This window comes from Clarias gariepinus, chromosome 12, assembly GCF_024256425.1.
Source record: "Clarias gariepinus isolate MV-2021 ecotype Netherlands chromosome 12, CGAR_prim_01v2, whole genome shotgun sequence".
Taxonomy (NCBI): domain Eukaryota; kingdom Metazoa; phylum Chordata; class Actinopteri; order Siluriformes; family Clariidae; genus Clarias; species Clarias gariepinus.
The window spans coordinates 3,360,665-3,387,419 of NC_071111.1; positions in this window are offsets into that span (position 1 = coordinate 3,360,665).

Consider the following 26,755-nt stretch of genomic DNA (forward strand, 5'->3'; position numbering starts at 1 on the left):
TAGAATTTTTAAATGGCTGTGGTGTGCAAGTATGCATTAAAAAGTGACTTTGTAAAGTGTCTTATTTAAAGTGATTTGTGCATTATTTAAAGTGATTTGTGCAGTGGAGTTACAAAAAGATGGTAATTAGTCCTGTGTTGTGTTGTGGTTGAGAAACCTTATCGCCTGCGAGAAGAAGCTCCTCCTCAGTCTCTCTGTGTTGGCCTTCAGGGAGCGGAATCACTTCCCAGACCGCAACAGAGAGAGCAGTCCATTGTTGGGATGGCTGAGGTCCTTCACTATCTTCCTGGCTTTGATCCAGCACCGCTTGCTGTAGATTGAGTGCAGGTCAGGGAGCTCTGTGCGGATGGTGCGCTCAGCTGATCGCACCACCCTCTGTAGAGCTCGTCTGTCCTGTAAGGTGCTGTTTCCAAACCAGGTAGTGATGTTTCCCGTCAGGATGCTCTCTATGGTGCAGGAGTAGAAATTCCTGAGCACCTTGGAGGGCAGTCTGAAGTCTCTCAAGCGTCTTAGGTGGTAGAGACGCTGCCGGGCCTTTTTTACCACGGTGTTGATGTGACAGGACCATGACAGGTCCTGCGTGATGTGAACACCGAGGTATCGAAAGCTGTCCACTCTCTCCACTGGGCTCCTGTTGATGATGGGGGTCTGATAGTTCCTCTCCTGCTTTGTACAAAAGTCCACTATCAGCTCCTTTGTCTTGCTGACGTTCAGGAGGAGATTGTTCCTCTGGCACCATTTCTCCAGATTTTCAATCTCCTCTAGGTAGGCCGACTCATCGTTGTTCGTGATCAGGCCCACCACAACAGTGTCGTCAGCAAACTTGATGACGGTGGTGGAGTTGGTAGTGGCCACGCAGTCATAGGTGTACAGACAGTACAGCAGGGGGCTCAGAACACAACCCTGGGGGGCTCCAGTGCTGAGAGTGAGGAAGGCTGAGACATGTCCGCCCATCCTTACCGCCTGTGGTCTGCCAGTCAGAAAATTGGAGATCCACTGACACATTGATGAGCTGAGTCCCAGGTGCTCCAGCTTGGTGGTGAGTGTGGAGGGAATTATGGTATTAAAAGGAGAGCTGTAGTCGATGAAGAGCATTTTCACATAATTCCCCCTCCGAGTGTCCAGGTGAGTGAGAGATGTATGGAGGAGATAAGCGATAGCGTCATCCGTAGAGCGGTTTGGATGGTAAGCGAACTGTAGTGGGTTCAGTGTGTCTGGTAGTGAAGAGATGATGAAGTCTCTGACCACGCGTTTAAAGCACTTCATCACTACTGAGGTGAGGGCTACAGGGCGATAATCGTTGAGGGGAGCAGGATGAGGTTTCTTCCGAACAGGAACAATGATGGACTCTTTGAAGCATATGGGGATTACCGACTGAGATAAAGAGATGCTGAATATCTCAGTGAACACAGGTGCTAGCTGGTCTGCGCAGGCTCTGAGAATATGACCCGAGATGCCGTCTGGTCCTGCTGCTTTCCTGGTGTTCACTTTCTTGAAGGCTCTCCTCACGTCGTGCTCGGTGATGATGAACGCGCTTCTGGTGCTGGCAGTGTCTTTCTGTCTGCAGCCGTTAGCGCCGCTAGCATTAGCATCGCTAGCGTCTTTAGCTGCAGCCTCGAAGCGAGCATAGAAGTGTTCAGCTCGTCTGCCAGAGTCGCGTCCGCATTTGTCATACCAGATGTTGTTGCTTTATAACCCGTAATTGTCCTTAGTCTCTGCCACAGGCTCCTAGAGTCACTCTGTTGCAGTTGTGACTTTAGTTTTCTCCTGTAGCGCTGCTTCGCCTTTTTCACTGCCTTCCAGACGTTATATGACGCAACCTTGTACGGTTCTATGTCCCCCGACGCTTGACCGTTATATAACAATGATCTACAGTAGTTGATGAATTGGAATGGTTATTACCGTCGCGCTCACCGCCGTGTAAAAACGTCAGCGGCCAAAATAAATCAGTTGCATTTTAAAGTCATTCATAAAATGGCCGCCTGGTGGCGCAAAGTGACATTTTCGCTCGTTGCAGTAAATACAATAGTGACTGTTATACAGCGTATCTCTGTATCTGTTTATTGTTATTTAAGTTCTGGATTATTTTAGGTACTTTAAACACATTGTTGGGTTGCTCATGTTGGCTCATATGAGATGTAGTTTACAAATGAACACCTGGTTGGGTTATTTTGACCCAACAACTGGTTTATTCATTATTCTTTCGTTTCTCCTAATATCAGCCTGCAGAATGTTCGAAATGTTACTGTTATTGTGTCACAGGTGTAGCTTTAAGAGTTGTTTAGGCAGGAATGCGTGTGTATACAGCTCAAAACCTCCATCAGTTATTAAAGATAGCATCTATTTAGAAAAAATGCCCCGCGATTTAGAAACTTCAGGAAATCTCCCGGCGCTCTGCGCATAACACTGGGCCAACTCATGTCGGAAAGAATTTATAAACGGTTTCTAAACATGGGCTATTGTTTTTTTTACTTATAATATTTGTTAATTTAATTTAATTTAAGTGAGGTTTGGGCTCAGGACTTCGATTCGGCATCGTGATTCTCCTCTTTAATTTACTCCATAGTCTAAATCAGCACTCATAAAGTTTTCCATGAAGGTTGATTATGGATGCGTCGGGAAAACAGCAAGCAGACTGACTCTGACCATTTAAAAAAACGTTTGAGTTCATTTTCTGACGCGCTTAAGTTCACCAAAAACAATACAGAACAGCGCACCTTATTTGCTTTCAAACATTTACAAAATCATTAAGTTTGAGTGCGCTTAAATAAAAGTTGAGTCTTATAAATGCCATGTAGTCTTATATAGTTTTATTATATAGTTTTTGCACATTAATCTGACAACAGTTTTTTTCAGCCTGTCACTGTCATGTCTTGCATACTGAAGGAGACGAACGCAGGTGCAAGTTAGATGAGAAAACAGGTTTATTATCTTCTTCGTATTAAATAAACTTAACAGCACAAAACTAAAACAGAACAAAACCAAATGAAAACTGAACGGCTCAGCTACCGTGTCCCAGGCTGGGTCTGCAGGGGGCTGTGTAATGCGCACTTGAGAATGCGAGTACTCCCTTCTTGCACGGGAGATAACTAATAGGTGGACTGACGTTCCACAAACATACGTGTAACCTTAATGAAAGTCCTTTAAGATCCACCGCCACCTCCTGCAGACGCCACTCAGTCCTGGGAGAGAGAGAGAGAACATACAAAGGGTGAGAAACAAACTTAACGTGCATATCAGTGACCAGACGAGGTGGTATGGGTTCGGCTGGGTTAAATAGAGTGACACAGGAGGTAGACACAGGTGATATTTGTTTGGTGTTTGATTAAATCAAATGGGGGAACAATACCGACACAGACACACTAGGGGGAGACAAAAGCCACAGCTCAGTAATCCGGTGAGCCTGATCTTACTCCCCAGGACTGAGGTGGCCCAGATGTGACAGTACCCCCCCCCCCCCAGGACCGGCTTCCCGAGGGAGGTGGGGGCGCGCTCTCTGCGGTTCCCGCGGGAGTCTGGACCCACCGGCCTGCTGGGATGGCCGGCGGGCGGGTCAGCCCCGAGGTCGCGGAGCTGGGCGATCCGGCCGCTCTCGATGGAATTCTGATATGAGTTCTGGGCTCAGGATGTCTCTGGCCGGGACCCAACTGCGCTCCTCGGGTCCGTACCCCTCCCAATCAACGAGATATTGAAGGGAGCCTCCTCTCCTCCGGGAGTCCAGAAGTCGTTGGACTCGGAATGCAGGGGCGCCCGCTATTTCCACAGCCCCAGGGAGCGACGGGTTGGTGACACCCCCGTCTAGGGGCCCCCGGATCACTGGCCTGAGAAGAGAAACATGGAAGACAGGGTTAATACGCAAGTGGTTGGGTAGTTTTAACTTAAATGAAACGGGGTTGACTTGTGCTATAATAGGGAAAGGACCGATGTATTTAGGGGATAACTTACGACAGGGGAGATTAAGAGAGAGATCCTTTGTCGAGAGCCAAACTCGATCTCCTATCTGGAGCGGAGGACTATCTCCTCGCCGTCTATCAGCGAATTTTTTGAATCGTTGAACTGCTTGGGAGATGTTAGTATGAGCATCCTCCCATACCTTCTCCGCCCTGTTGAACCACTGATCCACCACGGGGATATCAGTGGGAGTGGCATCCCAGGGACAGAGCGGAGGTTGGTGTCCGAGTGTGCATTGAAACGGCGTTAAGCCGGTCGAGGAGTGTTGAAGTGAATTTCGCGCATACTCCGCCCAGATTAAACAGTCTGCCCATTCATGCTGTCGACTACTACAGTATGCGCGGAGGTACCTCCCGAGGTCCTGGACAGTCCGCTCTGCCTGCCCATTAGACTCGGGGTGATAGCCCGACGTTAGGCTAACAGTGGTCCCCAACTTCTGGAAAAAAGCTTTCCAGACTTTTGCGATAAATTGGGGACCACGATCTGAAACAATGTCCTCCGGGATGCCATAGTAGCGAAACACTTTAGTGAATAGGGTTTCTGCCACCTGGAGGGCGGTTGGGAGGGAGCGAAATGGAATGAACCGGCAACCTTTAGAAAAACGATCCACTACTACCAGGACCGTTGTGTACCCTCGTGATACCGGCAGGTCCGTCACAAAGTCCACCGCCAGGTGTGACCACGGCCTGTTCGGTATCGGAAGGGGCATTAATTTACCAACAGGTAGATTTCTAGGGGTTTTAGTTTGTGCACAAACTGCGCAAGACGAAACTACTGTTTTCACGGATTTCCATATATTCGGCCACCAGAATTTCGGTTTTAATAGTTTCCCTGTTTTTAATATACCGGGGTGACCGGAAGCTAAGTTGGTATGAGCTTCGATGATGACGCATTCTCGTAATGTCTCCGGTACGTATGTCCGACCCGGAGGGCAGCCAGGCGGCACCTGTTGGGACCGTGTAGCCTGCGCAATCTCCGAGTCGATATCCCATACGATCGGAGACACTACGAGTGACGAGGGCAGTATCGGCTCCGGATCGTGGTCTCGGTCCGGTGTGGGAAAACAGCGGGAAAGTGCGTCCGCTTTTTTATTCTTAGAGCCGGGGCGATAAGTGATGATGAAGTGGAAACGCGTGAAAAACAGCGCCCATCGGGCTTGACGAGAGTTTAGTCTTTTTGCTTGTTGGAGGTACTCTAGGTTCCGGTGATCTGTAAGCACCGTGAACGGGTGTTCGGCTCCCTCCAACCAATGCCTCCACTCCTCTAACGCCGCTTTTATTGCTAACAGTTCACGATTGCCGATATCATAATTGCGCTCGGCAGGTGTTAGTTTACGAGAAAAGAAGGCGCAGGGGTGGAGTTTCTCTGGGTGGCCCTGACGCTGTGACAGCACCGCTCCGAGTCCTACCTCTGACGCATCGACCTCCACTACGAAAGGCTTGGTGGGGTCAGGCAGTTTTAAGATAGGCGCAGAGGAAAAAGCTCGTTTTAAGCGCTGGAATGCCGTGCGCGCTTCCGGCGTGAACGCACCTAGCCTTTGGGGTTTTCCCCTTAACAAATTTGTGAGCGGCGCTGCCAGCATACTAAAGCCCCTAATGAAGCGCCGATAAAAATTGGCAAACCCAAGGAAACTCTGTAGCGCCTTCACTGTAGTGGGTTCCGGCCATGATTGCACCGCCGTTACCTTGGCGATGTCCATTTCGACCCCCTGTGGTCCTATGCGATAGCCGAGAAATGCGATCTCCGTTTTATGGAATTCACATTTCTCCGCCTTCGCATAGAGCCCATGTTCGCGCAGTCGACGTAGAACGGCGATTACATGATGGACGTGTTCCTCAAATGACCGAGAATATACTAAGATATCATCCAAGTATACTATGACAAACCGGTTTAACATATGACGGAACACGTCATTCATGAACCCCTAAAACACCGCAGGTGCGTTTACCAGTCCATAAGCCATTACGTTATATTGGTAATGACCTGATGTCGTGCTAAACGCAGTCTTCCACTCATCGCCCTTGCGAACACGAACGAGGTTATAAGCGCTGCGGAGGTCGAGTTTCGTGAAGATGGACGCGCCGCGGAGCTGGTCGATAGCGGCCGGTACCAAGGGCAGTGGGTGCTTATATTTTACTGTAATAGTATTGAGTCCCCTATAATCAATACAAGGTCGAAGACCCCCCCCCCTTTTTTCTCGATAAAGAAAAAACCTGCCGACGCCGGAGACGTGGACCTGCTGATGAGTCCCTGCCGGAGAGCTTCACTCACGTATTCCTCCATTGCCCGTGTTTCTGCTACAGACAATGGATAAATGCGCGAGCAAGGTGGTGTTTTCCCCGGCAGAAGCTCAATCGCGCAGTCCCACGGACGGTGAGGAGGGAGTCGTGCGGCTGCCCTAATACTAAACACGTCACTGAAACTTTCGTACTCAGATGGCACTGTAGTAGACATTAGGGCGATAGGGCTTTCAATGGTGGTAGTTTGGACCTTCAACGTGGAAGGTTTACTGAATTTTTTGCATCTGGGGGACCAAGAAATGATGCGTGAACCTGCCCAATCAAAATTTGGATTGTGGGAGCTTAGCCATGGGAGACCCAGCACGACGGCTTGGTCCATCCGTGAAATTACAAAGAATTTTAATTCCTCGGAGTGACCGGGGAATGTTAACCACAGGGGCACGGACAGAAGTTTAACTGGCGATTGTTTTAATGGTTTGCCATCTAGAGCTTTGATCTGAATCGGGTTTGGAAGCTTCGACACAGGAGCTCGCAGCGCGGAAAGAAGAGAGGAGGAAATGAAATTCCCAGCCGAACCGGAATCTATTAAGGGGAAAACAGAAACAGATTGGTTAAGGTATGAAAGTGATGCATGTAAACAAAAAGTATGATGTGTGCGTGGGGGTGTGTGTGCCGTTACTCGAATTAAAGGACAGTTCGTAAGAAGATGCGTGCCCCCTCCGCAGTAAAGACAAAGTCCCGACGAAATTCTCCTGCGTCTCTCCTGGGCCGACAGGCGAGAGGTGCTGACGTCCATGGGTTCGACCTCATTCCCCTGGCGTGGTTCGACGGGGGTTTTATTGAGGCTGTCTCTGTGCGAAAAGTCGGATTTTCCCCCTACACCTTTAGAAAGGGGGGGGCGCCGTCGTCCGCGGAGGTGCTGGTCCAGTTTGATTGCGAGTTTGATGGTTTCATCCAGGTCGAGGTCCGCGTCTCGGCAGGCTAATTCTAGCTGGAGTTCTGGCTGCAACCCTTCCTGGAATCGCGCGAGTAAACTTTTCTCGCACCAGCCACTCTCCGCGGCGAGAATTCTGAACTTGACGGCGTAATCCGCCACCGCGAGGTGTCCTTGTTTAATCCTCAGTAGCTGTTGTTCCCCCGTCTTGCCATGATCTGGATGTTGAAACACCGTGCGAAAGGCGTGGAGGAACCGGCCGTAGTGAGACGTCACCATCCCACCTGCGCTCCACACGGCGGTGGCCCAGTCCATCGCTGGTCCGGTGAGCTGTTGTATGACGAAACTGATTTTCTTCTGATCCGGCAGGTCGGGGTAATCAGCGAGGTACAGCTCGCATGCCATGAGGAACTTTTTGCACCCCTCCGGATCTCCGGCGTATCGTTCCGGAGGGGTGGCTCTAGGTGGTGATGGTGTGGAGCGCTGTGGAGGAGAGGCAGGGGCAGGGCGGTTGACTGAGATGTCGCGCACGCTGCGAGCCAGGTCGCTTACAGCCCTGGCCAAACTGTCCATCTGCCCCTGTTGCCGGCGGATGTAATCAAGGATGGGGACTTCATCTTCTGGGAGGGGGGTCCTTGCTGCGTTCTGTAGGGTCTGGTCATCTGTCATGTCTTGCATACTGAAGGAGACGAACGCAGGTGCAAGTTAGATGAGAAAACAGGTTTATTATCTTCTTCGTATTAAATAAACTTAACAGCACAAAACTAAAACAGAACAAAACCAAATGAAAACTGAACGGCTCAGCAACCGTGTCCCAGGCTGGGTCTGCAGGGGGCTGTGTAATGCGCACTTGAGAATGCGAGTACTCCCTTCTTGCACGGGAGATAACTAATAGGTGGACTGACGTTCCACAAACATACGTGTAACCTTAATGAAAGTCCTTTAAGATCCACCGCCACCTCCTGCAGACGCCACTCAGTCCTGGGAAAGAGAGAGAGAACATACAAAGGGTGAGAAACAAACTTAACGTGCATATCAGTGACCAGACGAGGTGGTATGGGTTCGGCTGGGTTAAATAGAGTGACACAGGAGGTAGACACAGGTGATATTTGTTTGGTGTTTGATTAAATCAAATGGGGGAACAATACCGACACAGACACACTAGGGGGAGACAAAAGCCACAGCTCAGTAATCCGGTGAGCCTGATCTTACTCCCCAGGACTGAGGTGGCCCAGATGTGACAGTCACGGCGTGCGCCCAAATCAATATCGCTCCTCGCTCACTAGTTAGGCGTCCTTCCCTTCAGACATGCGAAGCAGCGGGACCGCAGAATTACACATGACTGGTGAGCTATCGTTGCTATCGTTGCCCGGGCTTGCACCCCGCGCTATAAAATACTCGGGGTTTGTTGGGTTAAAGTGGATTTTACTACGCTCTGTGTATGCAACACGCGTGCAACAACGCGGAAGTGCGGCATGCAAGTGGGGCAAATGGAACGCGCCCCGGGGACTTCAAAGGAGTGAGCGAGAGGTGGGAGGGCCCGGTCCGGCCATCCGCGGAGAGCAGAGTCAGCTCGAGCGGACGGATGGCCATTGCACTCACACCGCGTAGTAAAATCCACTGTAACCCAACAAACCCTAAGTATTTTATAGCGCGGGGTGCAAGCCCGGGATCATAATAAGCCGTGCCTTTATTCCGTCATGTCATGTGGGCATTATAAGATTTGTATTGAAAACTTCTAACTAAAAAGTGGCAGCTGGCACGCCTAAAAATAGACGCAGGTTATTTTTTTTATTGTCTAAATAAAAACCCTCCGCTTTAATTTCCTAAAGTCTAATCGGCGCTCAACCGCACGCATAGTTTTCCCGAGCGCAAGAATTTTTTTTGTGCTAAATAATAATTATGCAGTATAATAATTCCTATTAATCCTCTTTTGTTCTTTTAGTGTCACTATAGTGCTTTACAATGCCAGACAACATTCAAATACAAATTATTCACCCTCCCCAGGTGTGGATCGGCTGTTCTCACCTATACATTCAGAGGAACAGAAATGCACTTCTCCCCACTTTAAAAACCTCTTGAATCTGAGGCTGACTTTCAGTGATTTAAATTTGTGTAATTTTAATCTTCTGGATTCTAGATTCTAAAGTTAACATTGTTGCCTTTTTAATCCTTGGAATGGAAGAACTTGAGATTTTCCTTATAATAGCGTAAATTGCATTGTTTTTAATCAGTCTATACACAATAATCTTCTTTGGTATTTTTATAAAAAAACGGGTATGGGGGCTATCTTGTTTTATTAATCCTTGTGCCTGGTTTAGGTTTGGTATTTAGTGCGCATCTGTTATATTACAACTAAATACCTTTTATTGGGGGTTAAGTGACTGATGTGCCTAACATTTTTCAGCTGAGCCTTTGTTTCACTGAATAATCAACCACCGCGACACCCCCCTCTCTCTCACACACACACACACACACACACAGAGCCAACCAAATCATTAGCACCTCCCTCCCCCAGCACAGCCATTTACTTTCTATCCATTTATTTACATCTGAACTGAGTCGTTTGGGTAACATGGGTCGAACCCCTTACAAATCATAACAGTCTACTGCATTTCATTCTTAGAATAACGCAAAAACACAAGCGGGGCTGAATGACCGACATCTGCTGACGCAGTAGAACGTCCTAACACTGTTTTAATTTTATGGTCATTTATTTCAGTTAATAAATCTACTATAAATTTAAAGAACACAAAAAATAAGATGACACAAAACCCTACACGCTTCTTTTCTAATTACAAGTGATAAAATCTAAAGGCTCACTGTGTTAACATTTATTGTGCTAAAATTTGATCCTAATAAGATTTGATTTAATTTGAATTCTAGAACAGTGGCAGCTGGAACACCTAAAATAGATGCAGGATTATTTTTTATAATCTAAATAAAAATGCTTTTTTAAACGTGGGCTATTGTTATTTACTTGCAATATTTGTTCATTTAATTTAAATGGGGTTTGGTCTCCGAAATGTTGAGCATCAGGATCCTCTTCTTTACTTTCCTACGTAGAATCAGCGCTTAATCGCAGGCATAAAGTTTTGTAAATTCGTTTAATGTTTAATAGTAAATAATGACCCCCGTTGCGCTGTACCACCGCTCGGAAAACCTTATGAAATACAAGTTAAAGACAATTATGATGATCTGCCACGGCTTGCGTCTGTGATAGGCGTGCGCCCAAATCTACTATCGCTACTCGCTCACTCCGTAGGCTCCCTGAATAGGCAGCAAAGGGGACGGAGCTGCCTGTTCGTGCCGGCTGGCGATAATTAACGTTAATATGATCTCGGGCTTGCTCCGCATTATAAAAGCAAGGCGCAGAGTTTTGTCCGAGCTCTGGGAAGTACGTGATGTGATGTGCGATGTGACGCGCCCCAGGGACTTTAAACAAGGACACTAGAATTCCGCCCTTTGAGGACAGCGCGAGAAAGAGCTGCGCGAGCTCCCGCAGCACCTTCACTCCCGCACCGTGCCCGCCCTCGCAGCCCCGCTGCCGAAGAGGAAAAGGCTGCGAGGACGTTTGTGTTAAGTTTTTACGTCAGCGAGGACTCGCGCCGGCCATCGACAGCGGGAGAAGCGCTGCCTCCGCGTGCTCAGTTCTGCCACTCCGCGCACCAACACTTATCGTCAGCTGTGTGCCCGCATGCCAGTGTGGCACAGCCCCCAGAACTGCACATGCACAACCTTTATCCCATTCTTTCCATTCTTCCTCCTTCAACACTTTCCTTCCCCATTTTACCTAAATAAATTACCCTTTTTCCGTAAGACCTCACCTCGTGTCCGTGCTTTATGCTGCAAATGCACAAAGCCAAACGGTACCACCGAGAGCCGCGACAGTAGAACCTACATTCCGATTGAGTAACCACTGTAGTGTTCTTTCACCCCTGGTGGGGCAGGTGATGTGCTGAAAAATGTTTGGACAATCTAAAATTGGACGCAGCCCCCGTTCCTCTTGGGAACCAAGAAATACCAATTGTAGTAGCCTGACTCTCTGTCTGGTAGGGGAACATATTCTATGGCCCCTTTTCCCAGCAACTTTTGTAACTCCGGAGTCAGCAGATGCACCCTTTCCGGTTTCCGGTCATTAAGTGAAGACCACGCTGTTGAAACGCGGAGGGCGATGTGAGAACCGAATCCTGAAGCTTCTCTTAGTACCCAAGGAGATATACTTAGCAGTAGCTTCCAAGCTAGTTTCACCGTAAGGGGCTAAAGTCTAGGCGGCTTGGTTAGACGGCGGGGGGCGTGTTAGAGGTTGGCACTGTTAAAGTCCCCCGCCACAATAAGCACAGCGGCCCGGTGTTGTGTCTGGTGCCGTGTGAGAGCCTCATGCAGCTCGCATAAGGCAGTGTCCGTGTCCGCTTGTGGTGGAATATAAACGCCGCTGATTATGACCGATGTAAACTCCCGAGGTAGATAAAAAGGATGACACATGATGGACAGTAGTTCCAGGTTGGGTGTGCAGGAGCGTGTAAGAGGAACAACGCTCGCGCTGTTGCACCAGCTGCTGTTTACCGTTACGCCGCCTCCCCTTGACTTCCCCAAGTCCCGCGTCCTGTCCATGCGGTGAACCAAGAAGAACTCGGCCGGCTGGATGGCGTGGTCCGGCACTGCTGGGTTCAGCCATGTCTTGGTGAAGCAGAGGAGATTGCAGTCCCGAATGTCTCTTTGGAACTTTATCCTGGCCCTGAGGTCATCGAGTTTGTTCTCCAGTGACTGGACGTTGGCGAGCAGGATGCTAGGCAGAGGTGTGCGGTGTGCACGGGCTCTCAGCCTGTTCCTGACGCCGGCTCGTTTCCCTCGTGGCCGCCGCTTCGCGTCGCGTCCTTTGTTGTCTCTCAGGATCTCACTCGGCCAGCTTGGATCCGGAGTTAAAAATGTCGAATTGTGAGTACATTGTATACCAATAGAAACAAGGGTGTCTCTATCATAACTAATGTACTCATTGGTGGTAATTTGACTGGTTTTGAAACGCAAAAAAACTAACTTAAAAACAAAAACAAAGAAAAGGTGGTCGGAGCAGTTGTGATGGCAGCCGACCTCACCAGCGCCATCTTGGGTCAGGTGATGGGAGTGCTCACCTGAACCGAGGTGGCTCATTAGTTTCATTATAAATAGTTCTGTGTTTAGTTGATTGTGGTCTTGCAACTGTTTAGTTATGTTTTTGTGAATATTCTATGTCTCTGCGTCATACCGGTCAGTTAAGTAAAGTGTTGTGTGAGAGAGAGACATTCGGGACTGCAATCTCCTCTGCTTCACCGAGACATGGCTGAACCCAGCGGTGCCGGACCATGCCATCCAGCCGGCCGAGTTCTTCTCGGTTCACCGCATGGACAGGACACGGGACTCGGGGAAGTCAAGGGGAGGCGGCGTGTGTTTAATGGTGAACAACAGCTGGTGCAACAGCGCAAGCGTTGTTCCTCTCACATGCTTCTGCACACCAAACCTGGAACTACTGTCCATCATGTGTCATCCTTTTTATCTACCTAGGGAGTTTACATCGGTCATAATCAGCGCTGTTTATCCCACCACAAGCGGACACGGACACTACCTTATGCGAGCTGCATGAGGCTCTCACACAGCACCAGACACAACACCGGGACGCTGCGCTTATTGTGGCAGGGGACTTTAATAGTGCCAACCTCAAACGCGCAGCGCCAAACTTTTATCAGCATATCAAAGGACACTAGATCATTGTTACACAACGGTCAAGGACGGCCATAAGGCACAATCTCGTCCACCTTTTGGTAAATCCGACCACGCCGCCATCTTCCTCATGCCAAAATACAAACAAAGGCTGAAACAGGAAGTTCCGGTTCAGAGGGAGGTCGCGCGCTGGACAGACCAATCGGTGGCCGCGTTACAGGACGCACTTGATGACGCAGACTGGGACATGTTCAGGAACAGCTCCGATGACGTCAGCGTGTTTACGGAAACGGTTGTGGGATTCATCGGGAAACTAGCAGATGATATCGTGGAGAAAAAGACTATTAGAACGTTTCCCAACCAAATGCCGTGGGTGGATAAAACCATCCACAACGCTCTGAGATCTCACACCGCTGCCTACAACACGGGACTTGCGTCGGGGGACATGGAACCATACAAGGGTGCGTCGTATAGCGTCCGGAAGGTGGTGAAAGAGGCACAACAGAGTGACTCTAGGAGCCTGTGGCAGGGACTAAGGACAATTACGGACTATAAAACACCAACAACCGGTATGACGAACGTGGACGTGACTCTGGCAGACAAGCTGAACCCTTCTATGCTCGCTTCGAGGCTGCAGCTAAAGACGCTAGCGATGCTAATGCTAGCGGCGCTAACGGCTGCAGACACCGAAAACGCGTTTACCATCACCGAGCATGATGTGAGGAGAGCCTTCAAACGAGTGAACACCAGGAAAGCAGCAGGACCAGACGGCATCTCAGGTCGTATCCTCAGAGCCTGCACAGACCAGCTAGCACCTGTGTTCACTGAGATATTCAACATCTCTTTATCTCAGTCGGTGATCCCCACATGCTTCAAAGAGTCCATTATTGTTCCTGTCCCGAAGAAACCTCATCCTGCTTCTCTCAATGACTATCGCCCTGTAGCCCTCACCTCAGTAGTGATGAAGTGCTTTGAACGCCTGGTTAGAGACTTCATCATTTCTTCACTACCAGACACACTGGACCCACTACAGTTCATATACCGTCCAAATCGTTCCACAGACGATGCCATCTCTCATCTTCTCCACAAATCACTTACTCACTTGGACACTAGAAGGGGGAATTATGTTAAAATGCTCTTCATCGACTAAAGCTCTGCATTTAATACCATAATTCCCTCCACACTCACCATCAAGCTGGAGCACCTGGGACTCAGCTCATCAATGTGTCAGTGGATCTCCAACTTCCTAACTGGCAGACCACAGGCAGTAAGGATGGGCGGACATGTCTCAGCCTCCATCACTCTCAGCACTGGAGCCCCCCAGGGGTGTGTTCTGAGCCCCCTGCTGTACTCTTTGTACACATATGACTGTGTGGCCACTACCAGCTCCACCACCATCATTAAGTTTGCTGACGACACCGTCGTGGTGGGCCTGATCTCTGATAACAACGAGACGGCCTACCTGAAGGAGATTAGGACACATCACGCAGGACCTGTCATGGTCCTGTCACATCAACACCGTGGTGAAAAAGGCCCGACAGCGTCTCTACCACCTCAGACGCTTGAGAGACTTCCGACTGCCCTCCAAGGTGTTTAGGAACTTTTACTCCTGCACCATAAAGAGCATCCTGACGGGAAACATATCAACCTGGTTCGGAAACAGCACCATGCAGGACAGACGAGCTCTACAGAGGGTTGTGCGATCAGCTGAGCGCACCATCCGCACAGAGCTCCCTGACCTGCACTCAATCTACAGCAAGCGGTGCTGGACCAAGGCCAGGAAGATCGTGAGGGACCTCAGCCATCCCAACAATGGACTGTTCTCTCTGTTGAGGTCAGGAAAGCGATTCCGCTTCCTGAAGGCCAACACAGAGAGACTGAGGAGGAGCTTCTTCCCGCAGGCAATACGGTCTCTCAATCACAATCACACCACCACACAGTACTGACCCACACATATGGTTTTTACACACACACCCATTCTGGACATTTGTTTACACTAGTGGCCACTACACAACTACACTTCGAGGTCATCAAATCACTCCATCACAAGTCACTAGAAATAAATCACTTTAAGCATATTTGCACTGCATAAGTCACTTTAAATATATGGATTGCACAAACATGGACATTACTATTCTTTTATTACCATTTATTCCGCTGCTCTTATTGTTCTACATTTCTTTATTAAATTTACCCTTTATTTTTAATTTTCATATTTATTTCCCTTCCTATTCATATTCTTTTATTTTTAGGTCACGAGCAGTTGTCTAAGCATTTCAGTGCATATCGTACTGTGTATGACTGTGTATGACTGTGTATGTGACAAATAAAATTTGAATTTGAATTTATTCTGGAAAATGTAGTTCAACTTAAGAAAAATACAAAAAACTTAAAAAGGAGTCTACGGGTGCACGGCGCCCTCTAGGGGTATTCCTTGACAGAACTAGAGCAAGGCAAGGTAATGCAAGGAAAACTTAATGCAAATGTAAGCTACTTGGAATACAAATATGAGTTTCATGTGGCAAAAGTTGCTTTTTTATTACATCAGAGGAACAGATCGGGTGGTCATAAATCGAGGCAAGATCTCGACCTAGTATGCACCATTTACTGTACTGTCAGTGTATTGCAAATTTGTTTCCTTAAATTTGTAAGCTTATACAAGGTTCATTAGAGTGTTCAGCATCATATCTGTAATGCTGCAGATATCCAGGCAGACAGATCCATGGGCAACCATGCTGTGACCATCTGGACAGGCAGATCTGCTGGTGGCTACACTTGGTTCTATGTCACTCTGGCAGACACCAACCATAGAGTCTGCAGACATAGGGCAAATAAAAAGCGTAATAGGCAAACATGGCCAAGAAGTGGCCACGCTATTTATGGGCTCAAGAAATTTTTAATTAAATCATGACTCAAAATAAAGGCAGTAATGAAATGGCCACATCATTTTTGTGCAGTGGTGTTGGCAGTTTTTTCTTGAAGTTGGAGCAAAAGAGCAAAGAATAAGGAGATTCAGTGCTCTCTTATTGTGGCCATTTTCATACGGAGTATAAAGAGACTCGTGGAGACTGTATCTTGCAGATATTCCCCTTTACTGTATTAGCACCAACTGGTCGGCCTCACAATATCACTCTTGCTCCACCATCATGCTCTCGGACTATTTCAATCACTTCTGGTGAGGCCGATTCATCTCTCCCAACACACACACACACACACTTTCATTCATAAATAACCCGGACTCTGAACAGTCTGTCCATCCACGCACACATCTTTATTTGTATATATTTTGTAAATATTGTTTTTTTGGTGCATGGTTTTGTTTGTTTGTCACTTAATACACTTACAAAAGTTGTTTGCGTCTTTTCTTGTTCTGAGCGGTTAGTACAACACCAGAGCATAGATCGGCCCTTGTCCTGCAGATGCCTGACTAAGTCCTACTTAGTTGTAAAGGTTGACACATCAGATGAGCATTAGGGTAATCCTTTACTAGTGCATGGGTCCTGATCAGAAGTTGCACCACTGTATATATTTCTCACATTGCCTAACCCCCATCAGAAAGGAATTACGGCATTGGAGATTTCAAACTCCTGGCCATGTAATTGGCCCTAGATAAATGAGGACAGTGGCTGGATAGGCAGATCACAAGAACATGGCATACATTTAGGCAGCTAAGCCCCTAAACAGACAGTGGACTCCACATTCCATGCACTGTGCATTTTAGCAGAACATTCTAAAAGCTCAACAATGAGAGATAGACAGAGATGGGTTCTTCCCAGTGTTGTGGCAAATTTTGTAAACTATGCCAATTTTCTAAACAAAATCAATAACTACTCAAGTACTGAAATAACAAAAAAGTTTATTGCAACCAAAAGTAAATGGACAGCACTGGACCAGCCAGACAAAAGACAAACAGGCAAAATTCTGCAAAATTCTCTCTAACTTCCCTAAATTTGACATGGTTTATATACTTTCACTTAACAATTACATCATTGTTTGCTCCTCCTTAAGTCAAGAAATTACTTAATATTCATGAGATGTTAGATAATATTGCTCAGGTCAGATTGATAAAGCACCTCCCAATTACATAATATCTTTTTTTTCTTTTTTCCTTTTATCTCATATTTATTTAAGTCTGGGTAGGCCTAAGAAGTCTTACGCTTTTTTTTTTTTTCGAAAAACTTTGGCTTGTTCCCTTTTTTTTTGACCAGAACATTGACCACCGTTGGTGACTTTGGTTTTTGTTGTCGGTTGGTTGGTCCGTTTCGTCTGACCATTAGTCTGGGGGTGATATCCGGATGACAGACTACAGGTGGAATTGAACCGGGCGATGAACTGGGGCACACAATGTCTTTTGGGAACCCATGCAAGCGGACTATGTGTTCTAATATCAGCTCGGCTGTCTCTTTGGTCAGAATGGTGTTTTTTCCCTCGGAGACCGACAGGCCCGTGATGAAATCGACGGCAATGTGCGTCCAGGGCCGGCGGGGAACAGGAAGTGGTTAAAGTTCCCCTGGCGCCGGCTGGTTGGTGTCCTTGGCCTTGGCGCACACTGGGCACGCTAAATGAACTCCTCCACATCCTTCGCCATGGATGGCCACCAGAAGGTGCGCTGGATAAATTGGAGAGTGCTCTGAGCTCCGGGTTGTCCAGAGAGTGGAGTGGAGTGGCCCCATTGGAGGATCTCTGCTCTCATGGTGTTGAGTACGTAGAGTCATCCGGGCGGCACACCTGCCGGCTCGGTCTCCGCAGCTGGTGCCTAGAGCGGTGGAGCGGTGGTGAAGTGGCGACAGAAGGCGGAGATGGCAGCAGGGTTGAGGGTGAAGTGACGAGATGATGGACGTGTTAAGGCGGTTAAGGGTGCTGCAACTGTACTGTAGTCCCGAGTAAAGCGACGATAAAAATTTGCAAACCCAAGAAACCGTTAAAGTTGCTTAAGGGTTTTGGGTAGGGGCCAATGACGCACAACTTCCAGCTTCTGCGGGTCAATTGCCCAGGGCGAGATGACAAAGCGCAGGAACGTGGTGGAGCGCTCAAGAAAAGCGCACTTCTCCAACTTACAGTACAGCTGATGGGCAAGCAGTCTTTTTAAGACTGCCCTGACGTGTTAAACATGTTCGCTGACTGTGCGGGAGTAAGTAAGGAAACGAATGCCCACTGGCCTAGCATGTCCCAGAGAACATTGTTTATTAACTGCTGGAAGGCTGCGGGGGCGTTGCAGAGGCCAAAGGGAATGACTAAATTTTTGTAATGTCCAAAAGGGGTGATGAAAGCAGCCTTCCACTCATCACCCACTCTGATGTGCACCAAGTTGTAGACGCTCCGGACGTCCAACTTAGTAAATATGGTGGCACCAGAGAGGGTGTCTGGGGCTGAGTTGGTGAGAGGCAATGGGTGTCGGTTTTTAATGGACGAAGTTGTGTCGAAAGTGGAAGGTGTGTTGCATGCCTCTTGCAAACTTTAGCCAGGTCCCGATAGGCAGCAGGGATGGCATTGGTGTAGACATCAGGGGCTTCGGACCCCCTAGAACACGTCCCAGCCGAGGCCTGTAGGCAAAGTTCGGTGCAGGTCGGGTCCATTGTAGAATCCGGTTTTGGGTCCATGATTATTCGACTGCCCAAGCCACAGAGACCAAGGTGACATCTAGTCATCAGCCTTATCACCACTATCTTTCTGTCACATCATGGTAATCATCAACCATTTCTTAAAATCTAGAATTTAAAATGTAGGAATGTTTCTGCTTTGTCAATAAAAAAGTAAAAAATAAAATAGAAAGAGTACATCAGAGGCAGTATTTGCTTTGAGGATGCTGGCTGAGAAGTACAGAGAAGGTAATAAAGAGTTGCATTGTGTCTTTGTAGATTTAGAGAAGGCGTACGACAGGAGCTGTGGTGTTGTATGAGGAAGTCTGAAGTGGCAGAGAAGTATGTTAGAGTGGTGCAGGACATGTATGAGAGCTGTAAGACAGTGGTGAGATGTGCTGTAGGTGTGACAGAAGAGTTCAAGGTGGAGGTGGGTCTGCATCAAGGATCGGCTTTAAGCCCCTTTTTGTTTGCTCTGGTGATGGACAGGATGACAGATGAGGTTAGACAGGAGTCTCCATGGACTATGATGTTTGCAGATGACATTGTGCTTTGTAGCGAGAGCAGGAAACAGGTGGAAGAAAATTTGGAGAGGTGGAGGTATGCTCTGGAAAGCAGAGGAATAAAGGTTAGCCGCAGTAAGACGGAATGCATTTGTGTGAATGAGAGGAACCCAAGAGGAACGGTGAGAATACAGGGAGTGGAGGTAAAGAAGGTGCAGGACTTTAAGTACTTATGGTCAACTGTCCAGAGAAACGGAGAGTGTGGAAAGGAGGTGAAGAGGCAGGTACAGGCAGGTTGGAATGGGTGGAGAAAAGTTTCAGGTGTGTTGTGCGATAAAAGAGTATCAGCGAGAATAAAAGGAAAAATTTACAGGACAGTGGTGAGACCAGCGATGCTCTATGGCTTAGAGACAGTGGCACTGTAGAAAAGACAGGAGGCAGAGTTGGAGGTAGCAGAGCTGAATATGTTAAGGTTCTCCTTGGGAGTGACAAGGATGGATAGGATCAAGAATGAGTTCATCAGAGGGACAACCCATGTTAGATGTTTTGGAGATAAAGTCAGAGAGGCCAAATTGAGGTGGTTTGGACATGTTCAGAGGAGAGATGGTGAATATATCGGTAGAAGGATGTTGAGGTTTGAACTGCCATGCAGGAGGTCTAGAGGAAGACCAAAGAGGGGATTTATGGATGCAGTGAGAGAGGACATGAAGGTAGTTGGTGTGAGAGAAGAGGATGCAGAGGATTGGGTTTTATGAAGGCAGATGATTCGCTGTGGCGACCCCTGAAAGGGAACAGCCAAAAGACAAAGAAGAAGTTTCTGTTTTGTCAATACTAATACAACTCAAATTGTGATCGCCACCACTGACTAAAACATCCACAGTTCCCTTTCAAAGGCTACACTCGATGCTGCGTGAAAACGCTATGGGAACATCTTGTCATGTTGCCGGTTGTGAAGCATGTGTGTACCAAACACGCCAAATTTTTGGCTTTTATAACCTCGGTCAGGTGACGTCATCTGATAGGACGCACCTGCAGGTTATAAATAGGAGTGAACCGGAAACATTCCTCAGATTCTTGTCTTCACCTAGTTGTGAGCGTGTGTGTCTAACCAGCAAAAATAAGTGTTTAACTCACCGATAATGGCAGAGTTTAAACGAGATGTCCCTCCGTGTGTATAATCCATATCGGAGGGCGATCTCTACACTTTACTGCTTCGATTAAGTGCTACGCGCGCGCCTCGCATTCCTTGAGAATCTTCGAGCCGCCGCGCATTCCTGGGGCTTAAACTCGTGCATCCGGCAGAGCTGTGAGAGACGGATTTAAAACTCCTTTCTTTCGCGTTCTTATCGGATCGGGAAATCCCTCTGTCCACTCGCAAGCGCGCGCCGCGCTTCTTGTGAATGGGCAAGGATAAACATTCTCTCCTGCTTCCGTGGAGATGGTAATAGGCTCTAAGCACTTAAAATAATTAAAAAAAAAAAAAAAACATAGACGGCAGGTTCTGTCGGGTGGCCGGGGGCGGAGCCTCAACGACGCTCTCTCCCCTTTTCTTAGCAATCTCCATGAGTTAACCCTTTCATGGAGTAAGCTGTATTCATCCCGTGTTTTCCTGCCATCAACTTATTTATTTATTTAAATATAATTGAGGTAGAAACGCGGAGTTATATGATGACACCCAGATAGAAGAGACGCTGCCTGGCTATCTCTCTTCTGGGACATCATCCTTCCTGAAAAGCTATTATTTCCTTTCAAGTTGTGTAGACTTTTTATCTTACCTGGAGGGAAAAGCTTTTCAGGCAGCAGGTCAGGTTGGCGCATTGCACACCATGGCAGTTTTGCATGCCTACCAGGCTGACCTGCTGAGAGACTTGAGTACTGGCGGGGCTCTGCAAGGTAAGGCGTATTGGATTTACGCCGGGCCACAGACTTGTCTCTTCGTGCAACAAAGCAGACGGCTCGTGCTATCGGCCGTTTTATGGCTGCTATGGTCTCCGCGGAGAGGCACTTGTGGTTGAATCTCAGGGGCATTAAGGAGTAGGATCGTGTATTCCTCCTCGATGCCCCATCTCGCCTCCCGGCCTACTTGGCGATGTCGTTAACTCGGTCGCCACTAGGTTCATGAGGCGAAGTTATATAACAAGCCTTCGGGAAATTCCTTCCCTGCCTTGCTCAAGAGTCGGGACTGTCGGCCACCCAGTCTCGACCGGGTCTGACTGTTGCGAGGCATGAAACACACAAGGAGAGTGTTTTTGAGCTGGGCACCCCCTCGCAAGATTGGGGTGCGTCACGCAATCCGCCTCAAAAGAGGTCAGACTATATTGTCTTCACAAAGAAGCCCTGAGGTTCATGTGCCCAGGACTGTGGGGGGTGGCCCCCCAATGGGGAGAGGCACGCAGAATTCCTTTTAAAGAATGAAGTGTTCTCCCTGGCACCCCCAGGAGGTTGGTGTTCTTGCTCCGCCACCACTGGTGTTTCGGGCAACTCCAGTCTCCAATAAAATGTTAGTTCTTCGGGTTTTTCCTGCCGTGTTTCAGGATGCCGAACATCTAACATTCCCCCCGTTTAACCAAGCCGCTGAGCTTTGCCCCTTTCTGAGAAACTGGCAGCTTGGAAGCTACTGCCAAGTATATCTCCTTGGGCACTAAGCACTGTACAGAGAAACTACAGGATTCAGTTCTCACATCACCCTCCGCGTTTCAATGGCGTGGTTCCACTTCCATGAAACCGGAAAGTGCAATAGGAACGGGGGGCTGCGTCCAATTTTTTAGATTTTGCGGGCTTTACCGCTATCTAAAAATAAATCAATGGAAATATTGCCACAACACAGGAGGTTCCTGAGGTTCGCTTTCGGGGGCGAAGCTTACCAGTATCGGGTCCTTCCATTTGGTCTAGCTTTTTCACCCGCACATACACAAAATACATGGATGTAGTTCTGGCTCTTACGACTCCAGAGCATCCGTATTGAATTACATGACTGGCTGGCCCAGTCTCAGTAGCTAGCGCTTCGACATCAGCATGTCGTTCTAGCTAATCTTTGTTTCCTAGGATTGAGATCCAATGCCATGAAAGCATGCTCTTTCCTGTTTAGAGGACAACATTTTTGGGTGTCACATGGAATTTGAGCGTAAGCGGGCACAGCTGTCTCCCGCTCGTGTCAAATCCATTCTCAACACCGTCAAGGAAATCAAGCTAGACCAGAAAGTGACCATCACTTTCAGAGATCTTAGCTCTCATGGCAGCTGTATCCACGGTGACACCTTTGGACCTTCTGCACATGAGAGCATTTCAGTTGTGGCTAAGAACCAGGGGATTTTACTCTAGGGCCAATCCCCAATAAGGGCTACGCGCCAGGTGCTTCGTACCCTTCCTATGTGGTTCAGACCCCGGTTTCTGACTCTGGGTCCCACTCTAAGTTCGTCTTGTCGCGCAGATGCTAACGACAGACGCTTTCCTCATGGGCTGGGGTGCGGTCTTAAATGACCGTCCAGCCCAAGGGAGCTGGAGAGGCCATCTTTTTGCGCGGCACATCAATTGCCTCAAAATCATGGCTCTATTTCAGGCCCTAAAGCACTTCCTCCAGCAGTTGAGACTACCATGTCCTAGTGCGGGTGGACAACACTATGGCAGTCTCGTATATTAATCGCCAGGGAGGACTGTGCTCGCGCCGCTAAATAGCTAGCGCACCAGATTCCTGTCCCTCAGGGCGATTTACATTCTTGGAAAATTTCATGTAGCGTAGGTGGACCTCTTTGCCTCGCAAGATCAGCAAATGTCCCCTTTACTACTCCCCCTCAAATAGAATGTATTTGAAAAGTTGGTGCATGACGAAGCAGGTAGACCCAGTCCACTGCCGAATTGTTTCAGTGCTGGAGTTTCTGCAGAGAAAATTTGTCCTCTGGCTTGTGCCCCTTGTTGAACCACTAGAGTCAGCGCCTCAGGTTTCTGACCCTTAAGATGGTTTTTCTAAATGGTGTTACCTCTCTAAGAGGATCGGACAGCTATTGCCCTCTCCTATGAGGCGCGTGGGCTCACTTCGCCTCTAGGAATCAGGGCTCATTCAACCAGGGGAATCGCCTCATCAATTGCATTAGCAAGAGGTATTCCCTTGCAGCAAGTATGTGACACGGAGGGTTGGTCCTCTCCACACACATTTGCCAACATGCATCCTATTGTTTTGAAGCCTTCTGTTCTCCGCCTTTACAGCTTCGGAGCAGGAGAGACATCACTTACTGTGTCCAGTACGTGCTCTTCTGATTTACATCCACCGCATTAGCCAGTGGCGTAAGTCAAAGCAGCTTTTACATGTTTTGAAGCCGCAAGCTGCGTGAGAGATGCTATTGCCCTCTCCTATGAGGCGCGTGGGTTCACTTCGCCTCTAGGAATCAGGGTTCATTCAACCAGGGGAATCGCCTCATTAATTGCACTAGCAAGAGGTATTCCTTTGCAGCAAGTCTGTGATGCGGAGAGTTGGTCCTCTCTGCACACATTTGCCAATATGCATCCTATTGTTTTGAAGCCTTCTGTCCTCCGCCTTTACAGCTTCGGAGCAGGAGAGACTTCACTTACTGTGTCCAGTACGTGCTCTTCAGATTTACGTCCACCGCATTAGCCAGTGGCGTAGGTCAGAGCAGTTTTTACATGTTTTGAAGCCGCAAGCTACGTGAGAGATGCTATTGCCCTCTCCTATGAGGCGCGTGGGTTCACTTCGCCTCTAGGAATCAGGGTTCATTCAACCAGGGGAATCGCCTCATTAATTGCACTAGCAAGAGGTATTCCTTTGCAGCAAGTCTGTAATGCGGAGGGTTGGTCCTCTCCGCACACATTTGCCAATATGCATCCTATTGTTTTGAAGCCTTCTGTCCTCCGCCTTTACAGCTTCGGAGCAGGAGAGACTTCACTTACTGTGTCCAGTACGTGCTCTTCAGATGTACGTCCACCGCATTAGCCAGTGGCGTAAGTCAGAGCAGCTTTTACATGTTTTGAAGCCGCAAGCGGCGTGAGAGATGCTATTGCCCTCTCCTATGAGGCGCGTGGGCTCACTTCGCCTCTAGGAATCAGGGTTCATTTAACCAGGGGAATCGCCTCATCAATTGCACTAGCAAGAGGTATTCCCTTGCAGCAAGTCTGGGAAGCGGAGGGTTGGTCCTCTCCGCACACATTTTCCAATATGCATCCTATTGTTTTGAAGCCTTCTGTCCTCCGCCTTTACAGCTTCGGAGCAGGAAAGAGACTTCACCTACTTTGTCCAGTACGTGCTCTTTAGATTTACGTCCACCGCATCAGCTAGTGGCGTAAGTCAAAGCAGCTTCTACATGGTCTGGGGTCGCAACGGGGGGTGGCCCCCACTACACTGGGCTTATTGCCCTCTCCTATGAGGCGCGTGGGCTCACTTCGCCTCTAGGAATCAGGGCTCATTCAACCAGGGGGATCGCCTCATCTATTGCACTAGCAAGAGGTATTCCCCTGCAGCAAGTGTGTGACACGGAGGGTTGTCCTCTCCGCACACATTTATTACATTTATAGTTTGGATGTTCATGCTACTCCGGGCTCAGGGGTCCTCGAGTCAGCTACTCAGACATAGTTCTGAGACCTTCTCGGCCTTTTGCGCACACGCTACACAACCTTGGAGTCCAGACACTCGCAGTGCGGCGGCGTTGGCACTCTCGTTCCCATAGCGTTTTCACGCAGCATCGAGTGTAGCCTTTGAAAGGGAACGTCTCGGGTTACTTTGCTGTAACCCTGTTCCCTGAAAAGGCGGGAACGAGATGCTGCGTCCCAATGCCGCACTCCCTATGTGACCGGACGTCCGTTCAGACAAATCAATCTGAGGAATGTTTCCGGTTTACTCCTATTTATAACCTGCAGGTGCGTCCTATCAGATGACGTCACCTGACCGAGGTTATAAAAGCCAAAAATTTGGCGTGTTTGGTACACACATGCTTCACAACCGGCAACATGACAAGATGTTCCCATAGCGTTTTCACGCAGCATCTCGTTCCCGCCTTTTCAGGGAACAGGGTTACAGCAAAGTAACCCGAGACGTTATCCTGGAAGTTTGTTTAATAAAGGCAATGTTAATCTGTGGTATCTAATGTTAATCATATTTATTAAACAGTTTTTATAAATTATATATTATGTGGAGTTTTACCTCCATATTATCTAAACTACTCTCATACTTAAATATTATAATACTTTAGCCTCATCCCCATTTTCATAAATAAAATTTTTAAAGAACTAAAAATTAAATTTAGTTATTTCACCAAACACTAATTAAATTTATATAAACTCAGGTTTTATATTTTACAGACATGGAATAAACATTATGTTTGTTTGTAGTGTTTATAAAGAGTTTGGTCTGTTTCTTTGTAAAGCAGTAAAACTTTGATATAAAGTTTATTAATATAAAAATGTATTAATATAAAAATTAAAATATTAATATAAATTTTATTTAATAAAGATTAATTAAAATTGTATTTATTTAATATAAAATTTTAAGTGTTAGCATATGAATATTATTAATACAGTACAAAGGATATACTACTGATCTTATATATTTATTGTACAGAATATGACGGCATGATGGAGAAACCTTGGGAGAAGAAGGACTGATGTGACTGAGATACTCAAGTCCTTTTTTTCAGGAAATTACTTATTTTAGGTAATTCATTTTAATAACTGGACAATTTTTTATTATACTTACAAAACTATATAATTACTATGACCTTTGTTATATTGTTCTTGGTTATTGAAATTAAATTCAATCAGTAAAGTATCTATCTATCTATCTAATCTTATTATTAGAAATATTAACAGATTAGAGTGAGTTAAATCACTTCCATAATTACTGTAAAATAGTGTCAAATAAAGCTTGTAATTTATATCTTATTTAGTATTTTGCAAATCTATAAGTAATTACACCAATACATTTTTTTGCTAATTATTAAACAAATGCCAGTTTAATAAAATGAAACTGCCTTTCTATTTAGAGCTATTTGTTCATGTATATATTATTTATTCATTCATTCTCTATAAAATTTATCCTGATCCTGTACAGGGATATGGAAAGATTGGAGCCTATGCTAGTAGACTCAGGGCATTAGGCAGGGTAGGGTACACCATGGATGGGCACAATCACACACTCATTTACACTACAGGCAATTCAGAAACTCCTTCTTTGTCTTTCGGCTGTTCCCTTTCAGGGGTCGCCACAGCAAATCATCTGCCTCCATCTAACCCTATTCTCTGCATCCTCTTCTCTCACACCAACTAATTTTATGTCCTCTCTCACTGCATCCATAAATCTCCTCTTTGGTCTTCCTCTAGACCTCCTGCCTGGCAGTTCCAACCTCAGCATCCTTCTACCGATATATTCACCATCTCTCCTCTGAACATGTCAGAACACACCTTACACTTTTCTCTACCCATTCCAACCTGCCTGTACCCGCCTCTTCACCTCCTTTTCACACTCTCCGTTGCTCTGGACAGTTGACCCTAAGTACTTAAAATCCTGCACCTTCTTTACCTCTGCTCCCTGTAGCCTTACTGTCCCTCTTGAGTAAACTCCAATTAGCTTAATCTGCATGTATTTGGACTTAAGGAGGTAATCAGAGTACACAAAGGAAACCCACTCTGCATGATGAGATATATGTGTGTGTGTGTGTGTGTGTGTGTGTGTGTGTGTTTATTTAATGTATAAAATATCTGATATATATCAAATATATCACACACACACACACACACACACAAACACACACATACTGTACACACACACACACACTAACGGAATCAGTGCTTTTTGACAGAGGGATAGAAACAGGATCTTTAACAAGGAAGATCCCTACCAAACCCACA